This window comes from Lepus europaeus, chromosome 8, assembly GCF_033115175.1.
Source record: "Lepus europaeus isolate LE1 chromosome 8, mLepTim1.pri, whole genome shotgun sequence".
NCBI classification, from domain to species: domain Eukaryota; kingdom Metazoa; phylum Chordata; class Mammalia; order Lagomorpha; family Leporidae; genus Lepus; species Lepus europaeus.
This window is the reverse complement of record NC_084834.1, coordinates 120,970,735-120,985,303: the sequence shown is the minus strand read 5'-3', so window position 1 is coordinate 120,985,303 and position 14,569 is coordinate 120,970,735. Positions and strand designations below refer to the sequence as shown.

The 14,569-nt window shown below is 44.5% G+C and overlaps 1 protein-coding gene across 5 annotated transcripts in view; it reads right to left on the bottom strand.

The window, feature by feature from the left end:
• The window catches only part of CLOCK (clock circadian regulator), a 112,698-nt gene that overhangs the window by 90,265 nt on the left and 7,864 nt on the right, over nucleotides 1-14,569 (bottom strand). The window lies entirely within an intron of this gene.

The following is a 14,569-nucleotide window of genomic DNA, read 5'->3' as shown; positions in this document are numbered from 1 at the left end:
ACCCAGAGACACAAAACACTGATGTCAGTCTCCTGGTCTCGACATGGTGTGACAGCTACCTAAGACGTCAATAGTGCAGAAGCATACGGGTTAAAACTGATTAGGTTTGTGAGCTGGAAGACCACGCCTTCACCACGCCCTTGTGTGACCTCATGACTCTACCTGACCACACCTGTGTACCCACCGGCCAATCAGGTCAATTAACCACTCCCCTTTGAAAGTGGATTAAAAGCCTGGGACTGGGTGTGCCCGGTCCCCTTCCTTTCCTTGGCCTTTTGCCAGTACGGGGCTTGCTGGGCCTTGTGCCTCCAGGGCACATGGCCTTCCTGGTCTAGAGGTTCCCGTATGGTACTCGGTATGAACCCAGACTTACCCCTCTTTCAGATAAAGCCTTCACTCTCCTATGCACTTCTCTCACTGAATAAAAGCTTAAAAATGCACCATGCTGCCTCGTCCATTTATGCCAGTATTCAGAATTCTCTGACTATTAGGCAAGAACCCACATGGGCTTATTAATATTGGGAACTTACTAATAAGCATAGGTAATATCGTATGGCACCCCAAATTCCAATTTCAGAAGACACCCCAGATGGGACTTTGAGGAGGCCATATTCCAATATATTTTAGGAGGCCCATCCCGATATCAAAGGGACACAGCATCCTTACAGTTTCTTGTGAATCTGTAATTATTTCTAAATAAAATGCTTAAAAACATTTCATGAGAAGGGAGTGCACAGATTCTTTAAAATACTTTTATGGTACACAAACAAAAAACTTCAGGTAGACTGAGTAAGAATAAATAGCAACAACAGAAATCAGGATGCAAATCTCCAGGGGAACTGAAGACTTCTCCCTCTTACTACTATCAAAAAAAGGAGTTGAGTTAAAGGATGAAAACAATCCTCAGGCTGGACAGGTGTTAAGTATGAGGTCACAGAGGAGGTACAGATCCCCGGACCGGGGGTGGGTGGGTGTAAAATACTGAAAGCGCTTAGCGTGTCAGCTTTGGCCTTACTCTCATACTTTGCTGAGGGTGGTGTAAGTCAGTACAAACTTGATGGAGAACAATGCAAGTATGTCAATATCCTAACAAAGTGACAATGCTTTCACCCTTTGGGTCAGCAATATAGTGGGTCACAACCAGCACTGTCTGTGGCTCTGCCTTTCAAATCAATAAAACTAATCGGTTCATTTATTAAAAACCAAAACAGCCGGCGCTGTGGCTCAACAGGCTAATCCTCTGCCTTGCGGCGCCGGCACACCGGGTTCTAGTCCCGGTCGGGGCACCGATCCTGTCCCGGTTGCCCCTCTTCCAGGCCAGCTCTCTGCTGTGGCCAGGGAGTGCAGTGGAGGATGGCCCAAGTGCTTGGGCTCTGCACCCCATGGGAGACCAGGATAAGCACCTGGCTCCTGCCATCGGAACAGCGTGGTGCGCCGGCCGCAGCGCGCCTACCGCGGCAGCCATTGGAGGGTGAACCAACGGCAAAAGGAAGACCTTTCTCTCTGTCTCTCTCTCACTGTCCACTCTGCCTGTCAAAAATAAAAAAAAAAAATTAAAAAAAAATTTAAAAAACCAAAACAAGTTGAGGAAAAAAAGCACAAGACACCAGGTGATGGTAAGGTAATTTCTGGAAACTTTGTTTCAGATGTTTTTAACAAGTGTGTACGTATACACTAGATCACAACATAAAAGATACTTTTATTAATTTTTTAAAATTTATTTGACTTGTAGAGTTATAGATGGTGAGAGAGAGAGAGAGAGAGAGAAAGGTCTTCCTTCCATTGGTTCACTCCCCAAATGGCCACTAAGGCCGCGCTGCGCTGATCCACAGCCAGGAGCCAGGAGCCTCTTCCTGGCCTCCTTACACAGGTGCAGGGACCCAAGCACTTGGGCCATCCTCCACTGCCCTCCCGGGCCACAGCAGAGAGCTGGACTGGAAGAGGAGCAACTGGGACTAGAACCCGGCACCCATATGGGCTGCCGGTGCCGCAGGTGGAGGATTAACCAAGTGAGCCACGGTGCCAGCCCCCTGCCCCATAAAATATACTTTTAAAAAGATGTATTTATTTATTTGAAAGGCAGAGCTAGGGAAGGGGAGGAGGGAAAGGAGAGGGAGAGGAAGAATCTTCCATCCTCTGGCTCACTCCCCAAATGGCTGCAATGGCTGGAGGTGGGCTAGTCCAAAGTCAGGAGCCAGAGCCTCCTCCAGGTATGCCACAGCAGACAGCTGGATCGGAGTGGAGCAGCTGGGACCCACACTGGTGCTCAGATGGGACGCCAGGGAGAGACCTGAGCCTGGATCAAGGTACAACTATTTAAAAATAAGCCTCCATCTTGTAACTCGGGCCTGACTGGGCCCTGAACCCTGAGCCAGAAGCTCCTAAAAATAAATAAACTCCCCTTGCAATAAATTCTCCTAGCAACAGCCAATTAGCAGATAGCAGAGAAATACCTAGAGTTCCTGGTGTCTTTTCAGGGAAGTTAAGGTGACTGATAACATCCCCAGACCCTGCGGTTTGGCACTACACCCCAGCAGCTCGGACCCAGGCATCAACCCCAAAGCCATCCAACCACCTTTACTAGGTCCATTCCCACCACTGGATGCACTAATCAATTCTAAGAGATGTCCTTTGAATTTCCCACAGGATGAGATGATTTGCTAAATGGTACCATGATGTATAGAATGTCTCTGAAAACCCTCTAAAAACCCTGTTAACCGAAGGGTCGGGGCCCTCAATCAGACCCGCTGCGTCGGTGATGCTTTAGAGTCCAGACTCGGGCCTGTAATAAAACTCTCGTGTGTTTTACAGCGGTTTATCGGCTCCTTGGTGGTCTTTGGGGACAATCGAACTGGGCACAACACCAGCACCGCAGGTGGCAGTTTTACCCACTATGCCACAGCGCTGACCCCAATAAAATATATTTCTTACTATAAGTTGTGATCAAAGAAGCCTGGTGAAGAAGAAACAGGCTGGTGGCTGAGAAAGACCCTCTGGCTATCATCTCTCCCACAGAACTCCCAACGTGAACAGCTATTCACAGATCAAGTCACCTCTACAAAGCCATGTCAGGTGAGAGACCACAGCGCCTTATTCCAGTACAGTAACTGAAGACAGCAGGAAGGAACAGCTGCTTCAGCACCCCTCCCCCATATCCAAGTAGCACATCAAGGACACAGCTGCCCTCCAGCTTGAGCTGAGATGTCGACGCTAGCACCAGGCCTACGGACAGTGAAAACTAGAGCTGGACAGGCCTCAAGGCCTCTGCCTCCAGCCAGCACCTGCCTTTAGACCCACCTTGCCAGATGGTCAAAGAACCACCTATCTCACCCTCCCCCAGCATCCAGCAGATAGTGGAGAGACTAGCTGCCTGGAAGCAGGGTGGGAAAATAAGCTTAGGCTTCACCCGGAAGATCAGTGCAGTCAAGACCCAGTACCCAGTAAAACGTAAAGGCCTCTATACCCGGGCCAGCGCTCACCAAAGCAGCCTCAGAAACAGATGCCGGTTACACCACCAGCACGGTGAAGCCTGGTACACACCCTGAGACAGGGCAGGACCTCGTGACTGTGAGCCTCAGCATTGAGGGAACCACATTCACCGCCTCTCTCCCGATCTCAAGCAATAAAAAGTAAGACTTCAACTACAATGGGAACAGGACAAGAACCTGAGCGCAGGGCTTGCCAGTCTGAATGCAGCAAGTCTCAGCACAAGATAGAGACCAGAGATCCTCAGGCCCAGGCCAACACTCGCAGACAGAGCCCCAGCATCAGGTGGAGACCTGCACCCTGGCAGAACAAGCGACTGCTTCTGCCTACATTACTCCCAGCCTCTTGCTGGCCTGGGGAGCATCTGCAAAACAACCCAAGGTCCCGCACCTTCAAGACTCGGGCACCGCCCAGCTTAGTGTCAGCCAGGGCAGCCAGAGAACTGCCTTCCACACCCTTCCCCAACTGTGGACGCACAGCAAGAACAGGACCAGCCTCTGAGCTTAGAAATGTGGTCCTGTGTCTGGTAAAACTGCAGATTCTAATGGTCCTTGTCCCCAGGCCAGTATCAGGCGGAGCTCCATGGCCCCAATCAACTGGCCTTACAACATGGCCAGCATCACCTGTGGCTGGCTGCAGCGGCCTCAAGCGCCAAGTCCATCTCAGAAGCAGGCAGCTTATAGCAAAGTGTGCTGTGGCCCTGCTCCATGCTGTGCTAGTCTGGGCAGGCTCTGGGTGTGATCTAGCACTATGGCACATGTGGCCACAGGGCTGCTCAACTCATTCTCACCCTACCCCAGGCAGCATAACATATCTGTTTCGGGAACAAAAAGGTAGGCGAGTGCCAAGACACTGCATGGAAACCTGAGGCTACTGCTGCAGGGACTCGCACACTCCTGCCAGACACTGGGCCACGGCTACCATGACCCTAGTCATGCCTTTGCCAACATGGATACTCAAGCAGCCCTGCAAGGACTCCGCAGGTCCAATGACCCTCATCACAGTGGACTAAGAGTGGGGGCTTCCACAATCCTGGACCCTGCCCCATGGGCCACTACCAAGACCCATACATTTTTGCTGGGACTGAGATAAGCACCCCACATCCCCACTGCTGCTGTCATCAACACCATGGCATGCGACTGGAAATAAAGTCAGAATGGCCCAGCAAACTGATCCCTGAAGGCACAACTCCAGGACAAACACCCTTTACTACAAAAGACACTCACTCAAAGTGACAGAAACAATTCACTCACCAGATATGCAAAGACCAAGGTGGGGACAGACACAGGAAGTATGAAAAACGAGGCATTATGATGGTCCCAAAGAAACACAATAATGCTTCAGTGAAGGACTCCAAAGGAGACTGAGGAAATACTTGATAAAAATCCAAACAATGCACAAAGGGTGCCCAAAGAGATATAAGGGAGTGGACAGCTGAGTAAAATCAGCAAAACAACGCAGGCGATCCTGGAAATGAAAAACTCAACAATTCAAATAAACAATGAAATTGGAAGCCTCAACTTAAGACTAGATTAAGCAGAAAAGAAAAAAAAAAGACTATCTGACTTTGAAAACAAGTCTTGGGGCCAGCTCTGCGGCACAGCGGGTTAACGCCCTGGCCTGAAGCACCAGCATCCCCCATGGGTGCCATTTCGAGACCTGGCTGCTCCTCTTCTGATCCAGCTCTCTGCTGTGGCCTGGGAAAGCAGTAGAGGATGGCCCAAGTCCTTGGGGCCCTGCACCCACGTGGGAAATCGGTAAGAAGCTCCTGGCTCCTGGCTTCAGACTGGTGCAGCTCCAGGCATTGCGGAGTGAGCCTGAGGATGGAAGACCTCTCTCTCTCTGTCTCCCTTCTCTCTCTGTGTAACTCTGACTTTTAAATAAATAAATAAATCTTTTTTTTTTTTTTTGACAGGCAGAGTGGATAGTGAGAGAGAGAGACAGAGAGAAAGGTCTTCCTTTTTGCCGTTGGTTCACCCTCCAATGGCCGCTGCGGCCAGCGCATCTCGCTGATCCGAAGCCAGGAGCCAGGTGCTTCTCCTGGTCTCCCATGGGGTGCAGGGCCCAAGGACTTGGGCCATCCTCCACTGCCTTCCTGGGCCATAGCAGAGAGCTGGCCTGGAAGAGGGGCAACCGGGATAGAATCAGGTGCCCCAACCAGGACTAGAACCTGGTGTGCCGGCGCCGCAAGGCGGAGGATTAGCCTGTTAAGCCACGGCGCCAGCCATAAATAAATCTTAAAAAAAAAAAAAAAAAAAGAAAACAAGTCTTCTGGAATATTCCAACCAGACTAAGAAAAAAAGAAAAGATATAACAGTTTAAAAGTTCCCTAATCTTGAGAAAGATTTAGACATCCAAAAACAGGAGTCCCAAAGGACTCCAAATAGACATGACCAAAAAAAGAGCCTCACCATAACACATTACACTAAAATTCTCAAAAGTGTAACACAAACAGATAATTCTAAAATCTGCAAGAGAAAAGTGCAAAGTCACTTCTAATGGAAACCCCACTGGGCTAACAGAGGATTTTTTTTTTTTAACAGAAATCTTACAGGCCAGAAAGAAATGAAATTATTTATCTCAAGTTCTGAAAGAAAACTGCCAACCAAGCATATTATACCCAGTAAAGCAGTCACAGATAAATGAAAGAGAAATACTTCCCAAGACAAGCAAAATTGAGGGAATTCCTCACCAATGAACCATCCTCAACAAAAGCTGTTTAAGGGCATCCCACATACAGGTATTTTAAAAGATCACAACCATAATGAAAACAGTGCAAATATAAAACCAACAAGAAAGAGAACAAAGGATATTTAAAACAAACAGAAGAAAAAATTTTAATGACAAGATTAAATTATTACTTATCAATAATAATCTTGAATGTAAACAGTGAATTCCTTAACTAAAAGATACAGACTGGCTGAATGGATAAAAAGACAAGACCCACAGAAACGCTGCCTGCCTTCCAGGGTGCACATCAGCAGGAAGCCAGAATGCAAAGTGGAGCCAGGATTGAACTCAGGCCATCTGATGGGATTCAAGCATCTGAAGCAGTATCTTATTAAAAACACTGAGCCAAATAACTGTCCCTTATTTAAATAGATACATGTGACTAGTAGCTGCCATATTAGACAGTTCTATGTTAGTTCTACGTTTTGAAATTTAATAAGCTTTCTTTACTATCTAGCAGCACTATGATCAATTCTGTAAATGTTGTATAGGTGTTCAAACAAACAAACAAAAAAAAGCTATGCTTTTTCCCCCATCTTGAAAATTTTATGTGAAAGGCAGACTTACATAGAGAGAGGTAGAGACAGATTGATCTTCTATCCACTGCTTGACTTCCCAAATGGCCGCAACAGTCGGAGCTGGGCCAGGTCAAAACAAGGAGCCTGGAACTACATCTGGGTCTCCCATGTCAGTGCAGGAGCCCAAGTACTTGGGCCATCTTCCACTGCTTTTTCAGGCACATTAGCAAGGAGCTGGATTAAAAGTAGAGCAGCCAGGACACAAACCAGGACCCTTACAGAATGCTGGCATTGTAGGCAGCAGCCCAAGCTGCTACACCACAACACCAGGCCCCCAAAAAAGAAATAGCTATTTTAAAGGCAGTATTCAGTTTATCTATAAAATTTTGGTTACTAATTGGGGTACTTAGCTATTCTTTTTTTTTTTTTTTTTGACAGGTAGTCATAGACAGTGAGAGAGAGAGAAAGGTCTTCCTTCCATTGGTTCACTCACCAAATGGCCGCTAGGGCTGGCGCTGCACCGATCTGAAGCCAGGAGCCAGGTGCTTCTTCCTGGTCTCCCATGTGGGTGCAGGAGCCCAAACACTTGGGCCATCCTTCACTGCCCTCCTGGGCCGCAGCTGAGAGCTGGACTGCAAGAGAAGCAACCGGGACTAGAACCTGGCACCCATATGGGATGCCGGCACTGCAGGCAGAGGATTAACCAAGTGAGCCACGGCACCAGCCCGGTACTTAGCTATTCTATAGACTTAAATCTTTTTTTAAAGATTTATTTTATTTATTTGAAAGAGTTACAGAGAGAGAGGTAGAGACAGAGAAAGGTCATCCATCTGCTGGTTCACTTCCCAGATGGCCGCAATGGCCGGAGCTTTGCTGATCCGAAGCCAGGAGCCTCCCACGCGTATGCAGGGGCCTAAGGACTTAGGCCATCTTCCACTGCTATCCCAGGCCATAGCAGAGAGCTGGATCAGAAGAGGAGCAGCCGGGACTAGAACCGGCGCCCATATGGGATGCCAGTGCTTCAAGCCCGGGCTTTAACCTGCTGCGCCACAGCACCGTTCCCTAGACTTACTTTTTTGTTCATTTAAAATAGATGGTCTAAGAAGTCCACTAAAGTCTTCTACCATTAAGATTTTTCTAATTCTCCAGTATCTCTTTTGCCTTTTAAATATTTATGCTTTATTATTTTTGTAGATATTTGGTATTTATTGTAAATTTTAACTTGACAGTCATAAAATTATACTTGTCTTTTCTTATTTCCATCTTTGCCTTATAGACACTTCCAATATTTTAATGAGGTTTGGGTTTTTGTGCTAGTGAATACCTTTATCATATCCTTATAAGAAACGGAGTCCCCCATTTCTTCATGTTACCTATTAGTTTTTTACTATAAGCCATAATGAAATGCATTTATTTTTCCCATTCTGTTCCTCTCACTAGATTTCAAACATCATAAACTTTTCTACTGTTTACTTTTCTTCTGTTAGAAGTAATACTTCTATTTCTACACTTGTGATGTGAAATGCTATTGATTCCTAGCTACTACAGAGGACGCAGACTTAGCACATTTATTCAAACTCCCACCTTCTTTCCCTTTTTCCTAAGATTGCTGGTGGTTCATTGTTAGCTAGTAAATAACAAATTAGGTTCTGCTCAAATATCTACTTCTCAATGAAGATTTCAGTCTACCCAGTTCGAAAGTGTGACCCTGCAGTTAGATAAGGAATGTCTCCCCCAAAATTCGGACGCTGAAATCCTAATCCCCTTGTGCTGCCATTACAAAGTGGGTGCTGTGCAAGGTAATTTAGCATGAAGGCAATGTCCTCCCCAATGGAATGAGCGCCCTTCTAAAACAGACCCTAGGGGCTGATCACAGGAAGACACAGTGGTAGGATGGCTGTTTACGGGCCAGGAAGTAGGCCTTCACATCAAACCCGCCAGTACTTGGCCCCTGGACTTCTCAGCCTCCAGAGCTATGAGAAATCGGCATCTGTTGCTCAAACCACACAGCCTCTGGCATTTTCATTACAGCAGCCTACACCGACCAGGACACCATCGCACACCCGTGCATCCACCACACTCCGATTTGGTTCTCCACAATACTTACTGACCACCTGGCATGGACCGAACTTACTAGCTCCCCATCTGGCTTCTTCAACTGGAACCTAAGCTCCCCAGGAACAGGGCTTTCAGGGGCCACTTTGCTCATCAGCATCTAGGACAGTACCCAGCACATAGCCAAGTGCTCAGTAAGCACTTGCTGAATGAAAAAGATAAAACCCACCATTAGAAGTATACTCAGGAACCGTGAAGCACTGCTGAGAGAAAGTGAAGACCTAAATGAATGGACAGGTCTATTGTATTCATGGGTCACATTACTCAGTATTGTTAAGATGTCAAGTTTCTCTAAGCAGCTCTCCAGGTTCAATACAATCACAATCACAGCAGTCATTTTTATATAAAATAGCAAGTTAATTTTTAAATTAATACAGATAGAAAGTATCTTTAAAAGCTGAAACAATTTTTAAAATAAGACTAAGTTAGAAGGCTTACATTATGTGATTTAAACCACAGTAACCAGGCCATTAATGTACTGTAAGGAGAGACATAAAGTTGTAGTTCGCCAAAGAGTTCAAAAAAAGATTGGTTGATTTTTGGCAAAAGTAGCAAATTCAGTGGAGATAGTCTTTTTTCAATAAAAAAAGATGGAACAACTGTATCTCTATGTGGGAAAACAAATTTTAAAGAATGTCAACTCTTTCTTCATACCAAGCCTAAAAATTAACTTGGAATCAGACTTAGCATAAGAGCTAAAATCAAAACTTCTATGAAAAATGAGATGAAATATTTGGGCAAATATTTCTCAAGACATAAAAAGTAAGAAGCACATGAGAAAAAAATTAGTCAATTGGATTTCATCAAAGTTAAAGACTTCTCTTCAAAGACACTGTGAGTAAAAGGCCTCAGGTTGGGGGACAGGTTTCACAATTCTAACAGCTGACAAGGATGGTGTATGAGCACATATTTAAGGGGGTGGGGAACTTTTTTATATCAGTAAGAAAATAATCAAGCTTTTAAAACAGGCCCAGCTCTGCAGGTATCTCACAAAAAAAATATACCAATGACCAATAAGCACATGAAAAGACAGTCAATATCAAGTCATTAGGGAAATGCAAATTAAAACCGCAGGTTTATCATTACATACCTCCTAGAATAGCTGGAATTCAGAAACACTGACAATACCTAGTGTCAGAAAGAATGTGGAACAACTGAAACTTTCTTCTAAAGTTAAACATACAATTACCATGCACCAGTAATTCCACCCCTAAATGTATGCCCAGCTGAAATGAAGACATGTCCACAAGCATTTAGCAGTTCTATTCCCAACAGTCAAACACCAGACCCAATCTAAATATCCACTAACTCAGAGCTGGGTGAACAAACTGTGCCATATCCCACACAATGCAACAGTACTCAGCATTAGAGACACAACTACTGACATGAATATGCTAAGTGAAAGCCAAACCCAGAAGGCACATCCCATATGATCCCACTTACATTACACTGCAGAAAAAGCACACCTATACTAACAGAAAGCAGATTTGTGGTTGAGAGAAATGCTGGGGGCAACAGGGATTTTGTTTCTTGACTGTGGAAATTGGGTGGATTTTAACATGTGAGTTATAGTCCAATAAAATAACTTTATAAAGTAATTAGGTCAAAAGCTACAATCCAATAACGAAAGGCTTAGATGACATTATATAAAACAGCTCATAAAAGTGAGCATTTTGTGCAACCAGGTAGGTGGAGTGTTTGCAGCAGGCCAACACTCTGAGAACAAGCAGAAAAGCTCACTGAATCACAAACGCATTTTTGAAGGCAACAGAGAGCTGCAGAAGCAGGAGAACAAGGTCTAAAACTGCAGGTGATCAGTGCTTTTAACTGGGAATATTTCCTGATTACGGGCTCAGCGCTGGCGGCTGGAAACTAGAGTTGATCTGGGTAGAATACAGCTGCTGGTGAGCAGAGCTGCCAGGATACCACAGAGATCCACAGCTCAGGGCTGTACTTCCTTCAAGATACTTGCTGAATTTACAAACTGTGCAGGGTAAGAGTCTAAATACTTCAATTAAACTGAAAAGAAAAGTGAAATTTCCCACCTTTGGCCTTGCTAAAGGAACAAAGACCACCAGGCTTTGAGCTGAAAGCCCTGAAAGGTAATCCCTCAGAAGGGCAGGCAAACACAAGAGGTGGAACATCACCAAACTACGGTCAGGAGCCGTTTGGTGACACGAACACATGCTTCATAATGGTTGGTGCTGTGTGGACACACTGAATCTGCTGGCACACTACGGCATACTGTTGACAGTAAATGCATTTGCTAATAAGCAGGAGTACATTCTAAAATAATGACATGTGGTATAGTAGAAATAAACTAGTACCATGGGCTTTTATTGTAATTACAAAGCATTCCGTAGTGCATGTGATCATACTGGGATACCTTCACACAACCAGCAGCACAGCAGGCTTGTTTCCACCAGCATCAACACACATGGGATGTACTGCACCAGGACTCTTTCCTCTTAAAGACTTATTTATGTGAAAGTCAGAGTTACACAGAGAGACGAGAGAGAGTGAGAGAGAGACCGACCTTCCATCTGCTGGTTCACTCTCCAGATGGCTTCAACAGCCACCGCAGGGCCGGACCAAAGCCAGAATCTTCATCTGGGTCTCTTATGTGGGAGGCAGGGGCCCAAATATTTGAGGCATCTGCTGTTTTGCTGTTTTTCCCAGGCCATGAGCAGGGAGCTAGACTGCAAGTGGAGCAGCCAAGACATGAACCAGCACCCATTTGGGATACTGGAGTCACAGGCAGTGGCTTAACCAACAACACAACACCAGCCTGTACCAGGACTTTGACAGCTACATCAAAGACACTAAGCCACAAAATTATTCAGCTCTTGTTGTAACCTTATGGAACCATATATGCAGATGCTACAGATAGAAACATTAGGTGGCACATGATTGTACAAAAATAAGAGTAACCCAGCCTCCCCATAATTCATGGTGATTGCTTCCCTATTCTACCTGCCTAGAAGAAAAGGTGAACCTTTTCTAGTAGTGCTTGTTTATTTTAAATGCACAATGTTTGGCATTCAATCAACAATTAAGAGCCATACACAAAACAGTTTATCACACTTTATAGAACACTCCATTCAACAGACTGTTACTTTAAAATGCACACAGAACATTTACCATAAGTCATATCCTAGGCCAAAAAAGAATCAGCAATGGCAGTCTCAGGGCAGAGTTAAGGAGAAAATGGCAGAGGAAACTCCATCCAAATTAGAGGGACCCAGCTGACCCACGTGGATGGTGGGGGCACACACAAATCAGGACCCAGCAGCCGAGAGCCTCCACACCAGCTTGGGAGAGGCAAGACCAGACTGCAGCAACTCAAGCCACTGGCAATAAAGCTGCAGGAAAAACCAGGAGGGAATTGGCTTGGAGCTCTGGGGGGATAGTGTACCTGCCAAACTAGGGAAGAAGTCATGTTTCTACACCTGCAACAGCATTCTGTAACAAGCCAACGGAGTGGGTGCCATTTTGAACATACATAACCGCTGCACCCAGCAACAAGCCTTGTGGAGCCTCCTGAGTCTGGCGGGGAGAACTGACCGGGGCTGGGTGCTCCTGACTATGGGAGGCTTCTGTGCCAGGACTGTGAAAACACTGAGGCTGCGTGGGCGGGCTCTGGGTGTTGCTGGGACTTTGGGCAGTCACTGTGGGAGGCTCCACATGCTCAGGACTCCCTCATTCCCTGGTGAGGGACACTGCTGGGGATCTGCTTACACTGAGAACTGCATAGATGCTCTGTGTGGTCCTTGTGGAAGTGCAGGTGAATATTATACCCACTGGGGCTAGCACCCAGACACTGTCTCCTTTGAGGAGAGGAAATGAGCAGAGTCTAAGCCAACAAAAGAAAAACATCCCCTCTGATTTAAAAAAAAGAGAGAGAGAGAGAGAGATTTACCACACCCAACCTGAGTGTCACCTTTACACTCCCTTTCCCTGGAACACTGAACAGAGCTCCTTGGCCACACTCACCACACACCTCTTAGTATTCCCTGAAAGCAGAGACTCCACTAACCAAATCCATACTTGACATGAAAGAAAATTTCTCCCATGAAATTGAGATCTTAAAGAAAGCAAAATGAAATCTTGGAAATGAAGAATTCAATACAGCAAATAAAAAATGCAGTGGAAAGCCTTAAAAGAAATTGGTGAATCAGAAGAAAGAATATCAGACTTAGAAGACAAAGCACAGGAAATTATACAGTCAGACCAAACACAGGAAGAATTAGAAAACTAAAAAACACTGTTGGGAATCTACAGGATATTATCAAACAACCCAAAAAATGGGTTCTAGGAGTTCCTGAAGGTGCGGAAAGAAAGGATTAGAAGGCCTTTTTGTGAAACAACAACAGAAAACTCCCCTAATTTGGAGAAAGGGACATCCAAGTACAGGATGCACACAGAACTCCTAATAGACATGACCAGAAAAGATCTTCACCATGACACACTATAATCAAAGTTTCCACAGTAAAACATAAAGAAAGATCCTAAAATGTGCACAAGAGGAATGTCAGATTACTTTCAGAGGGTCTCTAATTAGACTCACAAGCAGACTTCTCATCAGAAACCCTACAGCTAGGAGAGAATGTTGAGATATATTCCAAAACCGTCAACCCAGAAAGTTCTCATTTCTGAATGAAGGTGAAATAAAAACCTTCCATAACAAAATGAAATTTAAAGAATTTGTCACCACCCATCCAGCCTTGCAAAAGATGCTTAAGGATGTGCTACACAAAGAAACACAGGAACATGGTCATCACTACAAAAGAAGGTAAAGGCAGAAAATCTCCCAATAAAAGTTCAAAGGAAATCCAAAGTGAAAAATAGGAGTATTTAAGGAAAAATGGCAGGGCAAAGTCATTACTTATCAATAGTCACTTTGAATGAAATATTTTTAAAATTTTGAAAGTAACTCCGACTTGGAAATTAAATCCAATAAAAAAAAAAAGAAGAAGAAGAAGAAGAAACAGCCTTAGTAAAGGATGAAGCTAAGATATTTTTCAGAGGTACAAAAAAATGCAAAAATTCAGTTGGTAGGAAAGCCAACATTAAAATACATACTTAAAGAAGCTATTCAGTAGGAAATAAAATTATCTAGACAGAAACAATAATGTAGGAATGAAGAGCCCTAGAAATGGTAAATACAAATAAAAATTTTCCAAGCCCATGTGGGATTTAACATACATATAAATAAAATGCAGAGCAATAATAATGGGAAAAAAGTTGGAATTGGAGTTAAACTGCAGAAAGGACCTGGTACTTCTGCAGAATGGTAGACGAGTACTCTAAAACAAATTACCAAGCTCAAGAATGCCTGACCCAATCTCTGGAGTGAGCACTGACGATACAGTAAAAGCATATATAACAAGCCAAAAGAAGGAAAGCAGAATAAAACAATTTGACTAACGAAAAGCAAAATAAATAAATAAATAAAGTCAAACAGATGACTCAGGAAAAAAACCCTTTCAAGAAAAAAGTTAAAAGTTGATGACAGTTACAAGCTCAATGGTCAACAGCAAAAATGTAACTGAAATAAATACTAAAAGACTAAAACTAGATTAAAATGAAAGTCTGCATTTATAAGACATTCAGAAAACATGAAAAAAGCATTTACAAGCTGCTTGTATTCCACTGACTATAAAATATCAAGTATCCTCAAACATACACATACACACAGACCCCCTTAAAAAATGCAGACA